The sequence below is a fragment of the Gavialis gangeticus genome, unplaced genomic scaffold (genome assembly GCF_001723915.1).
Source record: "Gavialis gangeticus isolate Ggan-Ray unplaced genomic scaffold, GavGan_comp1, whole genome shotgun sequence".
Taxonomy (NCBI): domain Eukaryota; kingdom Metazoa; phylum Chordata; order Crocodylia; family Gavialidae; genus Gavialis; species Gavialis gangeticus.
Genome location: NW_017729034.1, coordinates 26,450,838 through 26,465,756, shown reverse-complemented (window position 1 = coordinate 26,465,756; position 14,919 = coordinate 26,450,838). Strand labels below are relative to the sequence as shown.

At 43.4% G+C, this 14,919-nt stretch overlaps 1 protein-coding gene across 3 annotated transcripts in view; it reads left to right on the top strand.

Moving 5' to 3' along the window:
* DAAM2 (dishevelled associated activator of morphogenesis 2) overlaps nucleotides 1-14,919 on the top strand; it is a 369,263-nt gene that overhangs the window by 25,648 nt on the left and 328,696 nt on the right. For 2 of the 3 annotated variants that reach the window (XM_019527242.1, XM_019527244.1), the window contains exon 2: nucleotides 2,613-2,758. The gene's annotated coding sequence lies outside the window, so the exon portion shown is untranslated. Of the gene's footprint in view, nucleotides 1-2,612; nucleotides 2,759-13,857; nucleotides 14,093-14,919 lie in introns of those variants that run through there. The other variant, XM_019527243.1, reaches the window with a different exon arrangement.

The following is a 14,919-nucleotide window of genomic DNA, read 5'->3' as shown; positions in this document are numbered from 1 at the left end:
TACTGAGTTTCGGCAAGCCATTGAGGGCCACATGACAGGCAGTTCAGGGCAGATCAATATTAATTTTCTAAATTTTTTAGGGGCCCAGCGGACCAGATAGAATGGCTTGGCGGGCTGCATCTGGCCCCTGGGCCACATTTTTCCCACCCCTGCCTCAACAGCAAGTCTGATGGTACACCCCTGAAGATTTTGGGTGTGGCTTATTGCTACTTGTCTTGCATTAAATTAGCCTAGTGAGAACCTGGGTAAATGCCCTGGTTGCACTCAGGAGCGCTGTGTGTGCATGTGGTGGAAGTCCAGACTGCAGGACCTGAGTTTAGAAAGGAAATAACAAGCCCAGGAGAGAACTGAAGGAACTGAAGACCAGTTTTGATTTAAATTGATATTAAATAGTGTATTGTTGCTAATAAACCACAAAACCTCTGAAAAGGGATGTAGTTTAATGATGAGAAAGCTTATGTATAGTTCCTGAGGAGCTCAGGAAGCACAAACTGGAAAGGCCTAATGGTGGGTTAGATGAGCCTTTCTATCTGGTGCTTCTTCAGTCTATCTTAGTGTCAAGCGAATCTTAGTTTAGTTTCCAATGTCATAAAAGCTGCTATCACAACTGGCAACTACAGAAGGCCAAGAAAGCAGAATGGGACATAGAAACAAATCTGCTTTCTTAGCTTTAGAAGAGGGCACTAGAGAGCAAGATTGAGGAGTTAGAGAAGTTTGAGTCTTTTAGGGGAGCTGAAGTACTGTTGAATGTGTTGCATCTATTATGGGGTTAAGTAGAAGAACTTGGTTTCAAGGGTTTTTAAATGTGGCATTTTCCCTTAGCATACCATCCTTGTACAAATTGGAAAAATGGTTCTGAATTTTGACCATATTGTTATACCTCCATTAAAACTGATGGAGTTCCACCACAGGAAATGTAGGACCAGCTTCTCATTTCATTACCCCATGTGTCTGTGGTTTCCAAGAAGTTAACATGACTATGAATGTTGTGAATGCATTCATATGGGAAAACCACTCCTTCAGCTTTAATGATGTTTCTTTTAAAACAGATTTGTGAAATGTGAAGGACACAGAACAAGGACGAGGTCACTTTCATGGCATTTCCTAGAATGACAATAGCATAGCAGCATTTGAAAACTGTTTTGGGACCAAATCTTTGTCTTTTTAAAATACTAAGAAAAAAATTGCAACAGTACTTTTTCAGTCTTCACTTAGATCCTGGAAACAAGTACTCCTCTGTCTGAAGTAGTTGATACCTACAAGTCCAAAGAAAGAAAGAGCTAATTATTCCACTCCCAAAGGACAAATATCGTTGTACATCCAATATACCCTCCAAGCAGATAAAGTTAGTTTTTGTGAAAGTTTAATTATACAAATACTGGTGGATAAATGGATTGCACACAAACTAGAACCTGCACTAAGTTCACTGGGAGGTTCCATATTAGTAATGGCATTCCTAACCCTTTTAAAGTTAAGCATGCATTTAAGGGTGTAGTTACATGTTACAATTAGCACGTACTGACTCTAAGGAATGTTAGGCTGTGCTAAAGTTAGCACATGCTATGAGCAGTCACTTGTTAAGGGTTAATACCCCATCTAACCTACACAGCTCTGACCTGCTGCTGGAGGGCTGGTGAGTAAGGGCATGGCTAGGAGCTGCTAAGTCTGCTCCATGCCTGCCTGCCTCTTTGCTCTCTAGCTGCAGTATAGGTCAGAGGGGGAGGGTGGCAGGGGTCCCCCAGCCTCCCCTGGCCATTTGAGTTACCCCCCTAGTAGCAACCTTGCTACCTGGATCACCCCACACTCCCCTATCACTTCTACCACACTGATCATCTGGCAAGTTGATTGCACCCCTGTTTCTCAGATCACCTCCCTCTGATCACTCGCCCACAGTGATCACCCCATGGATTGCCCCCCTGCTGCCCTGCTTCCTCCCTGCACTCCTTTTGGCTACTTTCATTGTGCTTCCTGTTGCCCTGATTAACCTGAAAGCATCAGTGGAGTTCCCCCTTCCTGCCTGCTCCCAGTCTGCGTGCAACCCACACCACTCCTATGCACCCAGATGCAGCCAGTGCACTCTTGCCACGACCCTCATCTGTCCACTCGCCCTCCAGTCCATCCCCCTTCCCCAGCACCTGTTTAACAGCTCTGCACAGGGGAAGGGGGAGGTATGTGAGGAGCTGCTAAGCAGCTGTGGGGCCCAGCAGGGGTGGAATGGGCTCAATTGGGGTGCACAGAGACTTGCCAGACCCACTTACAGCCTCCCAGCACTGTAAAATGGGAGGAGGAGCTGATCCTTGGGACCTATGCCAGTTGTTACAATGTCACCATTAAATGTGCTTGATACAAAGGGACTAAATGGCTGTAACTCAGAAAGAAACAAGGTTGTAGTTGCAATGGTTTTGCTACACTCAGGTTCCTACAGAAGTATGTATATGTAACAGTTGCATTGTATCCACTTCTTGTTATGGTTTGACATCGATACAGTTATTAAATCTGTCTATACACTGTAACTTCTCTGAAAAGCAAGTGAATCAGTGAATATATGTCTGGACTTTCTATAGCAACAGTAAACAAAATAATTTTTTTTTTGTAATTTATTTCTCCAACAGAACACTTCCACTGGCACAAAAGCTGTACTAACTTATGTGAAGGTGGGTCTTTCCTGCACAAGTACTGTGAGGGCCAGAAAATTAACGTATGGTTGCAAACAGAGGGAAAGAAGAAAGGACATCAAGTTCTATAGGAGATCATCCAGGTTAGTTCTAATTTGCTTGTGTGTGTGTATGTGTGGTCCTCCTCCACTAAAATCCTTATTGCATCCCCTCTACTGAAGATCTCATCTATACAAACTAATGGGACTCCAGTACAAGACAGTCTTCTGTTTACTAGTTACCACATGTTTATCAATTGTAGGGTAGACAGAGCTAATACATCCCGGTAACTGGATAAAACCACAGGCAAACTGAGTTTTTAACTTTGGTTCCATCTACAGTACAAATTTTAACCATGTTGTAGGTTGGCTTAAGGGCATGTATTAAAACATGGTGTTGGTTATAACTGTTGTGTAATTGGGGTTGGTTTTAGGTTAAACTCTCTCTTTTAAGATAAGAAATAAGTTTGCTTGAAATAGTAATTTAGTGACTTGATTGACTGTGTTTCAGAGGGCGGGGGGTTGTTGCTCACAATAGGTACCAATGAAAACAAATTTTCATTCTCTCTAACCCCATGGGATAATATCTGTCTCTTTTCCATGTTCTCAAAAGACATATTGACCCCAATGAAGCTTTAATCTGTTAAAAGAGCCTATGTGTTCCTAAAAGGGCTATGGATTCAAGCTCTACATACAACTTAATCTAATTAATGTTGAAGAAGTTCAACATTTTCATAAATGATTTGGATGATAGGACTGAGTGCACATGCAGCAAATTTGCGGATCACCTCAAGTTCAGTGGAGTGGCAGACACCCTAGAGAGGAGGGCTAGGATCCAGAATGAACCAAAGTGGCTGAAAAATCATCCACAATTAATCAGGTGAGATCCAACAAGGACAAATGCAAAGTCTTGCCCTTGGGATGGAATAATTGCATGTACAAATACAAACTGAGGAATGACTGGCTAGGTTGCAATCTAGAAAAGGACTGGTGGTTGCAGTAGACCATGCACTGAATATGCACCAGCAGTTTATCTTGTTACAATAAAAGCCAACAGCATTCTGGGGTGTATTAATAGGAATGTCACTTACAAATCCATGGAAGTGACTGTGCTGCTTCTATTCAGCACTGGTGAAGCTTCATCTGAAGTACTATGTACAGTTTTGAGCCCTGCACTTAAAGAAGGATGTGGACAAGTTGGAAGGATTCCAGCTCTGAGCAATAAAAATTTATTAGGAGCCTAGGAGCAAGGCTTACAAGGAAAGGCTGAAAGATCTAGAGTTATTTAGCCTGGAAAGGAGAAGACTGAAGGGAATGTGATGACAGTCTTCAAATATCTGAAGGGCGATTTATAGAGAAGATGGAGATGGGCTTTTCTCTGTCCCTGTAGGGGACAGGAAGGAACAGTTCCCTCAAGCCACAGCAGAGGAAATTTAGGTTGGAGGCTAGGAGGAATTTTCTGACTGTGAGGGTAGTCAAGCATTGGAACAGGTTATCTAGAGAAATAGTGGAGCAGGTTGGACAAGCCCTCCTTTCCTATCATTCTGTGAACCCAAATATCTCAGAACTGGTGCTGGCCTTTAATTTTCTTTGGGTTTTCTGCAGGAATCATTTAAATGGCTGAAATACCTTGAGGAGAATGAATCTCACATTATCTCTGTCATGTGGGAACTGAACAATCGTGGTGAAATGTGGCCCAATCCTACATTTGCCCTAGAGAATCTAGGGAAGAATCAGAATCCCTACATTAAATGCAAGCTGCTTTCCTGGCACATGCTGAATCTCCTCCTGGCTCGCATTGTCATTGATGGAATTCAGCCTTGCAGGCAATGGGTGTGCCTCTCTTCATATCTCAGTCACTCTTCACTCAAATTAATGCTTCCCCCCCCACCCCTTCAGAGCAGCACAGCTTTATTGTTAATCACTTGTACTGCTCAACATCCCTCTCCAGCATAGGAGCTGCACATTCCTAATCCCTTTAAAGCCATCCTGCCTGCCAACTATAACAAAGAAGCTTTAATATTTTTTTTTTTGTCCTTTCTCCCCCGGCACCCACATTCAAACAATCTTCCAAGTGTGCAACTAAGCACTTCTCTTCCATGAACATGGAGCCACCTTTCTGTAGGAACCCTGTCACATTTCCAGGACTCCTCTGTATACAGGAATTCCTGTAAGGAAAGCCAAGTGTTCTTCAGGAAAGTGTGTGTCATAAACTGGGATAACTTCTATGTGGTACAAATCATACCATGTCCAGGAAAATCAGGGTAGGTTAAATGTGGAAGAATTAAAAAAAAAGAGGCATTTGGCAGCAGACAGCTGAGACTAAATGTCGTTTACCATCAGTTGCTATAATAAGGTCAGCTGCTTTCCTAACAGAGCACAGCTTCTTAGAAAGGGATTGGCTCTTCTAATTATTTTGTGTAGGAATTTGAGAAAATATTTGTAGTTTGGAATTTATGTATCACTTAGTACCAGCATGAAACTTTCTAACCATTCTCTAGAGCAGGGGCTATAGACAGATGCTATTATTCCCACTTCGCAGATGTGTTACCGTTATAGAGTCGGTGAGTCAGTTGCTGGAGCCTGCTCCACCTGCTTTGTTTCACCAAAATGGTAGAGAGGATTCCAGTTAAAACCTCACAGACCCAACTACTTGGACAGTCTTTTTGAATGGAAGGGAATTTCTATGTGGTGTGGGGATAGTATAAAAGTGCTATATTTCTTAACTTGGTCCCCAGGATAGCACATTAGGGACATTAGTTCCTTAGGTAAAGGATGTGCAGCTGGGGCCCACAGATAGCTGAGTGTCATTTATAGCAGCTGTGAAACTGCTCTAAATTGCAGCAGAGGCCAAACATGCCCCTGAACAGTAAGCCACAAAGGCAGCCATCTTTGCATTTTCCCACCTGGTCTTGTTCAGAGTTGAGCTCTACCAAAATAAATCATGTGGCCTCAAGTCTGAACCCAAATTAAAAACTGTTCCTCATGCGGGAATAAATGGGAACTCTAATTCCATAATGAGATGTTCTCGGACATTTTGCTTATTTATTGTTTCTAGGTTTTGTGTACATTTTTACATTTCAGTTCCTTCTGCAAAGACACTGCCATGCTTTCTTTGCAAGTGACTGGACACACAGGTGGAGACTTTATTAGTTTCTTGTATTAGCTGATAATTTTTTTCTGTTGCTCTGGATTAGCACCAGGCAGGTCTCTGAAGGGTAGTCCGCCTAGTTTGAATAGGTCATGAGCACAATACAAAGTATTGCATGTAGTTGCTAGTTCTAGATTACAATCTGGATCTCCCACTTTCCCCTTTGTTAGGGAGAGCTGCTCAGAGGCCATGTCTATAATGTTGCTGTAGTACTCCCCAGAGCTTTGCTGAGAAAGACCCTCTTATCTCCTGCTCTCACTTTTCATGTGTTAAACCCAGGAATGAGGTGGGGAAACTGTCCTGAGGGCACCCTCCTCTGCTCCTCTTGAGACCTCTGCCAATGCTGTGTTTGCCTCAGGATGGCTTCAGTGCTTATTTCTGGGCTTGGCGTGGGAGGAGTGGGAGTGGGTCAGTTAGGTATGCTGTGCAGTGCTCAAAGAGATGCAGTAGACAAGGTGTAGATATGCCAAAGGGCACTGTTTGCTCATGCTCACAGTTACATTCTCCTTTTCTAAGGGGGAGGAGAATACTACGTGGAAGCCAACATGTGGCAGTCATGGGGGGAAATGATAGGGAGCTTCATTTTACAAAGCAGTGACCTGTACAGCTCTATCTTTGACTTCCCTTTTGCCTCAGAGCAGCTGTAATCCAGTTATATTGATGAGACAATTTCCTTTTTTGAGAAAAATTATTTTGTCTCCCCTTCCTACTGCCTCCTTGTCTCTAAGTCTTGCCCTTCCAGTCGTTTATAAACATTTTGACTGGCTAAAAACAAATGGCTGCCCTTCACCTTCCCCATCTGTTTCCCTTGCATCAGGCTCAGTTTCTATCTCAGCAATGAGCCACACTCGCCAACAACTCATTAAATCTAAATAGATAATGGATATGAGGGTTAAAACGGGTTTAAGAAAGAAGGTGGGAAATGAGCCAAGAGTGTGGAACAGAGAATTCAGAGAGAGGAAGTTGCAATGTGCAATATAGAGAGAGACTGAAAACAATACCTCAGATCCCAGTGTCCTTTTGGACATAGATCTGAAGTTGGTAGCTGGCCCAAATGTCTATAACTAGCTAACCCTAAACCCTGGATCTAAAGATCTCTCCATGTGATCTAAACTTTGGATATATTCAAGTCTGGATATGATTTTTGTGGTTCAGCCCCATCTCTGAGCCCAGAACAGACTTTCATTAATCAGAACAATCATTGGGATAGCATCTCTCTATTGGAGCGACGGAGAAACTTCCTTGTTGGTATCATGAGGACTGCTACAAATAATTAGGTATCTGGTATGTTGACTTGGATTTGTTCAAAGGACATTTTCCAAATGTATAAGCCCAACATTTTGATTTACTTTACAATTGTTATGAAGCTAGAGGGATCTTGGGCTTTAAAATTCTTTTTCTTTTCCAATCTACCTTTTTTCCTCTCTAAGAAAATGAACCCCCAGAGACAATTAATGCTTATACTAGACTTCAACAAATAGTACTCATTTTTACTTTTCTAGTGGCGACAGCTAAGAAATTCTGTACTCAGTGGTGTATTGGTGTCAGCAGTACTGCAGGAAAAGTAAAGCTGTAAATCCATTTCAGTTTCAAATTACTGTCAGTAGATATATGTTCTAGGACAATAACACACAAACATGTACATACACACACATACATGTGTAGATTCAGCAGCACTTACCCACTGGAAAAATACAAAACCCATTAGTTTTCCTATTTTTGAAGTGCCCATCTCCTAAGAAGACTTATGAGATGGCCTGAGCAGCACTGTCTACAACCTAAGTTGATTAAAGTTCAAGTATGCTCAAATCTGAGACTCTGGCTTGATCCATTATATAGAACAGGGTGAAATGTTTGAATCTGGAACTCAACAGTTCCTAACTTCGAGGATATTTCAGCCTGCATGTGCTACAAAAGTCAATGGGAGCGGGACCAAGTTCTTGGAGTTCAGGTTTTGGCCTGGCCCCAGGATTATAACAACAACAACACTAATAACAGCAATGCTAACTAAAAGAAACTAGATGCACATATATATTATTCCTGTCTTACTAAGCAAGTGTCCTTCCCAAAAGATGACAAAACTTCCGGGGGTAAGATAGTGAGGGAAGCAGGGATTTCCTGAACCTATCCAAACATAATGTCACCTTTATTGTTCTCTCTGATGGTGCACACAATCTGCTGTTCTGCGTGTACTCTGTGTATTACAGCCAGGAGATGCTTGATCCTTTTCACATTTTTGGAAAGTGGAAAACAGGCAGAACCAGTCTCCACAGAGGAAAGATTAAAGACTTGCTAATTCTGCAGCCTGAGGTGGCTGAGCAAAAGGAGTCACTGATCCTGTTATCAACATTTGAGAGATGGTGTCAGACCCAGACATGGCATTTAGTCCTGCCCACAGAGCTGTGTAATGTAATCTCATTGTCAGATGGAGCAGGCAGCCTGGCACTGGGTCTCCATTCACAATAGGCACCTTTGTTCCCAGATAAATGGATGTGTGTCCCTTTGTTTTGATAGCTGATCTAACAAACAATTTAGATCTCCAAAGGCAGTGACGTCTGATAGAAACTGTTGCAGGACATTCAGTGAAAAACTGTGTGTGTGCATGGATGCATGTAAGCATGTACGGCACAACTTACTCTTTTTAAATAGTTCTTTCCCCCTTGTCTTCTCATTCCCTATCACTAAGGATGCAGAAGGACCTCTGGTTCTTTATCTGATCCTGTTACTGCTTTCCTACCTGAATTGATAACCCTTCATTTCAACATTCAGATCTAACTGCTTAGGAAGATGATCATCATGCCTTAAATACAAGATTGTGATTCTGGGTAGGGAAGCAGTAGGAAGAGTTTGGAAAGGAAGAAGTAGGAAATTTTGCATCAAGTAAAGTCAACACAGCCACGATTTCACTCACAAATTCTGTTAACATGCAAATATATAAACAACCACATAGATTCAGTCTTCATTCTTGGATTGCAGAGCTTGGAAATGCATTGTTTGGGACCCAAGGGTATCTCTCTCACTTCCTTAAGTAGCTATTTGATTTCTCTGATAATTTTGTTTTCTCTGTTCTGGCCCCTTACATTTCAAAGGGACTGGCAGGGAAGCAGGACTGGCTGTCATTTTTTTGAGGCAGAGCTGAGTTTTATATTAGAGAGGAAGACCTATATGCTGTGCTCTTTCTGACAGAGATGGTACTTTCTTGATTTGACTGTTTCCTTTAGTGTAAACTATAAACCATTTTCCATGACAGGATAAGGTATATGTTGCCTGTGTATATCAATGGGGATTCCTCTTAACAGTAACAGCTGTATGATGATCAGGCTTATTTTTGCTGTGCACTTTTTAGGTTTCAGTGAGGCAGCAAGAGCTCCTAATTGATAAAAACTACCCTGTCTTTTGCATCTTTCTTCCACAGTGGGCACATCTGCACATGCATTTGATCCAGCCTAAGTTTACTCTGGTGTAAGATACTGTGAAGTAAGCGCTTTTGGGCAGGCATCTACACATGTGAGGATTAGGAAGTAGATTTGCTGCTCTTTGCACCTACTTTCCCACAGCCCTGCAATGGGTCCCTGCCACCACCAGGGGGAGCTCTAAGTTCCCCCTGGGTGCTAGCCCAGGGGCTGGCAGGGAGCACTGGACCTGTCTCCTGGCCCCGGGGAGTGTGTGTGTGTGTGTGTGGGGGGGCTGCCTGTTGCCAGGGCGGGGACTGGGACAGGGAGCTCCTGGCTCTGGCTCCACAATCAGGGGCAGGGAACTTGGAAAGAGCTGCAGGGGAGGGGCAGGTCCTGGCCCCCTGCCCCAATCCATGGGTGGGGCTGCTAGCAGCTAGCTTGCTGCTATCTGCCCCACCAGCAGATCAGGGCAGGGGACTGGGACCTACTCCACCCCTGCAGCTCTTGCCAAGCCCTGTGCCTCTGTCACCCATATCAGGGCATGGGGGTGGAACCTGTCCCTGACCAGGACAGGTTGCAGCCCCTACCCTGCACTCCAGGAGGAGGCTAGACAGCTTATTCTCCACTCAGCTTGCTGAACCTGGAGCTTGTGGGGGGGAGGGGGATAGGTTGGGGGGATTGTTCCCTGCCCAGCTCCATGAGTGCAGAGCTGAGCAGGGAACAAGCTCCCCAGCCTGTTCCCCCCCAGCTCTGTGCTTGTGGAGCTGGGCAGGGAACAGGCTCCTCTGCCTTCAACAGCAGGGAGGTCAGTGCTGGCTCTATGACCACAGGTTGATGCTGGAAGACCCTTATCTCCCAGCAGTTCTGCGATGCAGGGCTGGCGCTGGGAGATAAGGATCTCCTAGCACCAGCCCAGCAATTGCAGAGCTGGCACTGGGAGATAAGGGTCTTCCAGCCCCCCACTCCTGAATTGTGATAGTGGAGTTGGGGCAGGTAGATAAGAATCTCCCTGCCCCCACTCCCCCATCGCAATCTTGGAGCAGGGGACTTCGAGCTCCCTGTTGCCATGGCAGAGGAACAAAGTACCTTACCAGGCTCCTATGGTAGAGCCTGCCCTGGCAGCCAGCAGCTCCTGGGGGCAGCGATCTATCTCCCGGCCCCTGGTGGACAGCTGGCCAGAAGCAGATTTTGCTCCCAGCCAGGCATGTACATGAGCGCTACTGCACTGCTACTAATCTCAAGTAAATTTGCTATTTGCATCTGCAGGTAGCAAATTTACTCGGAATTAGGAAGGTTTATTGCATAGTAAACATGTGCATGTGTAGACGGACATACTTATGTCACAGTAAATTATGCTAATGTGCAGTTAAACGTCTCGTGTAGATGTGTCCAGTGACTATTAGTACAATTGCTGGATCATATTCTAACACTCGAGTGAAGCTGATTAATTTTACACCCACAGTTCAGAGTTGGAAACACTGAGAAATTGAGACATTAGATAATTTGCCCATTGTCACGCAAAAAGTCAGCGCCCAGGGCTGGGACAGAACCTCTAGTCCACAGTGCTCTTCAATAAACCACACTCCCCTTCCAGTACTAGAAGATAGGAGTCCTGATCTAACCCAAGGACCACACTCTCTGAAGAGAATATTTAAGCCCCACTTTTGGAAGCTCAAGTTCATGCTTATATGTATATATGAAAAAAATGTAGCAGACTTAGAAGAATTAGTGACTGAACAGACCTGTCTAATCATCTATCTTGCTGGCAACAGTGCAGGACCGTCCCCCACAGAACAGATTCTGGCATTTGCAAATATACCTGTAAAATAAGAATATATCTTTTTATTCATCTGGAGTACTGGGATCCCTCTATATTTTTAGAGATAGGTATTTTGTATGTTATGCTGCTCTCACTCTGACATCTCTCACTCAGGCTTTTTTGTACCCATTTCACATCCATATGTGCTGACTGAGAACTAAGCAAATGATCTGGGTGACCACTCAGGCAGGGCATTTTATTTCATTTTCCTCATGAGCACACTGATGGTCTGCCTTTTCTCCTGTGTTCACACAATTTAGGCCCTGTACAAGATGCCAAGGTGAGAAAGGAGATGGTGCCAGTAGCACTTAAACCTATCTCAGCCTTAGCCTCTGGTCTGAAGGTCCAAAGCTGTTCTTGGGCCTTCATGCTGAACTTCTGGCTCCTCTGCCAAAGCAGATGGGGCCTGATGTTGAGTCTTACTCTCCTTCCTTTGTTAGTCAGTCAGTGTCATTCCTACCCCCAGTTCCTCTCCCTTTGCTCCAATGAAGATGTCAAAAGGTTCTGGGGGAGGAGTGGGGAGTCAGACACCTTGAGCAGTTGGTAAGGTTACAGGAAAGAGAACAAGTAAAAGACATTACTGTAGCTGGTGACAAGTACCTACCCTGTATGAGAGGGAGCTGAAGGATTAGCAGTAAAGGAAGGGTTGAGCAAAGGGGACTAATAAAATGGAAATATTAATGGACATGGGACATTAGTAGGACATAAGGCATTAATAGACAGGTGAGGGAATTGGGATAGGGGTCACGGATGGCTGGGGAAGGCTTTTTCAGCTTTGCGTAACTAACACAAATTGTATGTGTAAATCATATAAAACTTTCTCAATCTTTTTGTTGTGCAGAAGCCAGACAAGCCTGTGGCACTGTTCACACTAGAGGAACTTCAATCAGTTCCCATGATTTATTAATACAGGGCTGTTAAGGCTTAAGATTGGCATTTAGTAGGTTGGATACCTTCTCCATTTGTAGGGCTGGACTGCTCCTTTGGAGTGGTTAATTGTTGTCTTATGATCATAAGATCATAGAAACATAGGGCTGGAAGGGTCATCTAGTCCAGACCCCTGCTCAAGGCAGGGTCATCTTTGACTAAACCATCCCAGCCAAGTGTCTGTCAAACTGCTCTTGAAAATTTCCAGGAACAGGGAGTCCACAGATTCTCTTAGGTGGCCTGTTCCAATGCTTGAGCCACCTCATAGTCAGAAAGTTCCTCATAATCTCCAACCTAAATTTCCCCTGCTGCATCTTGAGGCCATTACTCCTAGTCCTGTCCTGGATAGCGACAGATAAACATCGATCTTATCCACTGAAACCAATTGTGCAGGCCTTGTTAGCACTAACAGGACCCCTGTACTTTGTACTGTTATTTGTTATCGTGCAAAGCAAGCTTAGGGTGGCGCCAAGCTGGAATGGTAGCATTTTACCACATTTTGTTCTTACTGTGCACCAGTATTAAGGACTGTATAAAGTTTAGGACAGCAGTAAATTGGTTCCACATTGTCTGGTTTAACTTATCAGTCTGAAGGCAATGCTTTTCTCCAGGGGACTTTTGCCTTATATGGCTAAATTGTATTTTTACCATAGCTTTTTTGGGATACATGTTGGTTGGCATTGTCCCTATCGTTGTTTAGCTGTTATCACAGCAAGGGTAAACAATTTGTACAAAAAGCAAACCATATAGTGCCAGTGTGGATAATTTTTATGAGATTGATGGGTGGGGGAGGGAAAAGGAGAGGAAATGGAATGGATCCAGGATTTCTATAAGAGAACTGCGTCACCTTCTCTAAGTGTCAGGGAGTGCAAAAACTGCTGCCTGTCAGAGAGCAGGAGCAGTACCCTTAAAAAAGACATTTCTCCTATGTTTACTGTACTATGTATATTCAAGGTAGGTACATAAAAAGCTGGGGAGTGGAAAATCCACTAAAAATAGTGGATAACTACAAAAATAAAATTATGCTAAGAGTGAGAGAGAAAAAACCTAGGAAATTACAGCTTTGCATTTACTAAAGATGTATCCTCTGTATTATAAAAGATCTTAATGGCAACGTAGGCTGAATCACTTGCAGACATCCCTGATTGGATAAATTGTGTAAAATATTCATACATTATTCTGGGGTTGGGACTGGGTGGGGGCTGCAGGGCAGTGTGATGTGGGCCACCTGAATTCAGTTCCCATTGCTCAAGGGTAAGAGCAAGTGTTGGCCTTTTGGCTCAGATCAAGGTGGGGGCATCTGAACCCCAAGACCTCTAGGCTTGAGCCTGCATGTAAGATGTCTGCAAATGGATTTGGGAGCATCTAAAATCCCAGGGTGAGAGCTTGGGATAGAGGATGCTTGCTGATTGTAGCGCCAGACATGGTGTTTAGAACGATTGAGTTCGGCCTGCTCAATCAATATGGTTTTGGAAGAACTGAATTTTGCTCAATCAATATGATTTGAACTGATTTGGCTGATTTGACCTGGAACACAAAATATATTAATTAAAAAAAAAAGGTGGCTTAATTAAACACTCAAGTCTCAGGTATTGTTACCCTGTCTCCTCTCTGTTTCTAGGATAGCTCCTACCCACTTTTCTAAGTACCCTCACAGTCTTGAATGAAAAGCTGTATGGAAGAATAAAGTGTTGTTGTTAATGGGGCATGTAGGAAACTATTTCATACCCTGAAGGTTATCAGCTAGGTTTCAAGCAATGAGTATACACCCTGCCCTCAACCTCTTTTGTCCAAACAGCACTCACCCAGACACCACCCCTTTGGATTTCCTCAAAAGTGCCTGTTCATGCATATTCATTGTCAGCCTGGAGCTTGTCCCTTTAAGAAAGTGTAACACGGTAGCAGAGGAAGGCCCTGCCTCCTGAAGCTTGTAGCACTGGAGCCCAGCTCTGGAATGGGAAACAGTTCCTGATCTTTATCCGAATACAGTACTCACAGGCGGCCGCCCTATCTCCAGCGCACTCAGTACCATTCAGCGTGGAGATCAGCACTCCTGCCTGGCTCCCTGACACAGGCTGGAAGTTCCTGGGCACTGGGCAAAACTGCTGTAAAAAGCAAATAGGAAAATATACAGCTGGATCAAATTGGTAAGTCAAATTAGAGTCACATCCTCCTCCTTGGGCTGCAGCTTTGCTTTATTTTTCATACTCTTTTCAGGCTGTTGTGTGGATTCCCCCCTCCCCTCCCCATATTGTCTTCTAAGCAGAGCAGCTGGGAAAAAAGTGGAGGGCGAACAAGAATGTAAAATGGCTATAAAGCATTTGTCCTTTCTTGTTTCTTTCTTTCTTTTTTTTTAAATCTCCTACCTCCCCCATGAATGCTTTGCTGTAAGAGAAAACCAGCCACTGCATTTTGTAAGGGGGTAGGGGAAGAGTTCTAACTGGCTTTTGTAGTGAAAATTATGTTTTAAAAAGAAATCCTTTTAAAGAGCTTGAAATGAAGTGACTTGTCATTTCCTTTAAAAAGGTAAAAACACATCTCATGTTCTACATTTCTTTAAATGTAGTTGACTCCCTGTACAATAAGGGATGGTTTTTAAACATGAGCTGTTGATAGAAAGTTTGTTTTCTAAATATACCTGAAAAAGTTGCATATGATGTTGATTTGTTTTAGATAAAAATGAAGTGGTAGAGCTGGACGTTCAGGCAGTGGTACAAAATGCAGTTTTGTTTGCAGCAGACAAGAGGGCAGCATTGCTACATCTGGTAATGATCCACTGTCAGATAGTTAAAGTTGGTAAAACTTTGAAGTGAATAAATGAATGAGTAATAAGTGAGTAAAAAAAAAAAAAAAAAAAGATATATGTGTAGAGACTGTTATACTGTAGAGTTTTTATAGCAGGAAAATCCTTGAATTTTCTTTTTTTTTTAACTTCATGGAACAAATATTGGCTAATATCTGAACTGTTATAAGA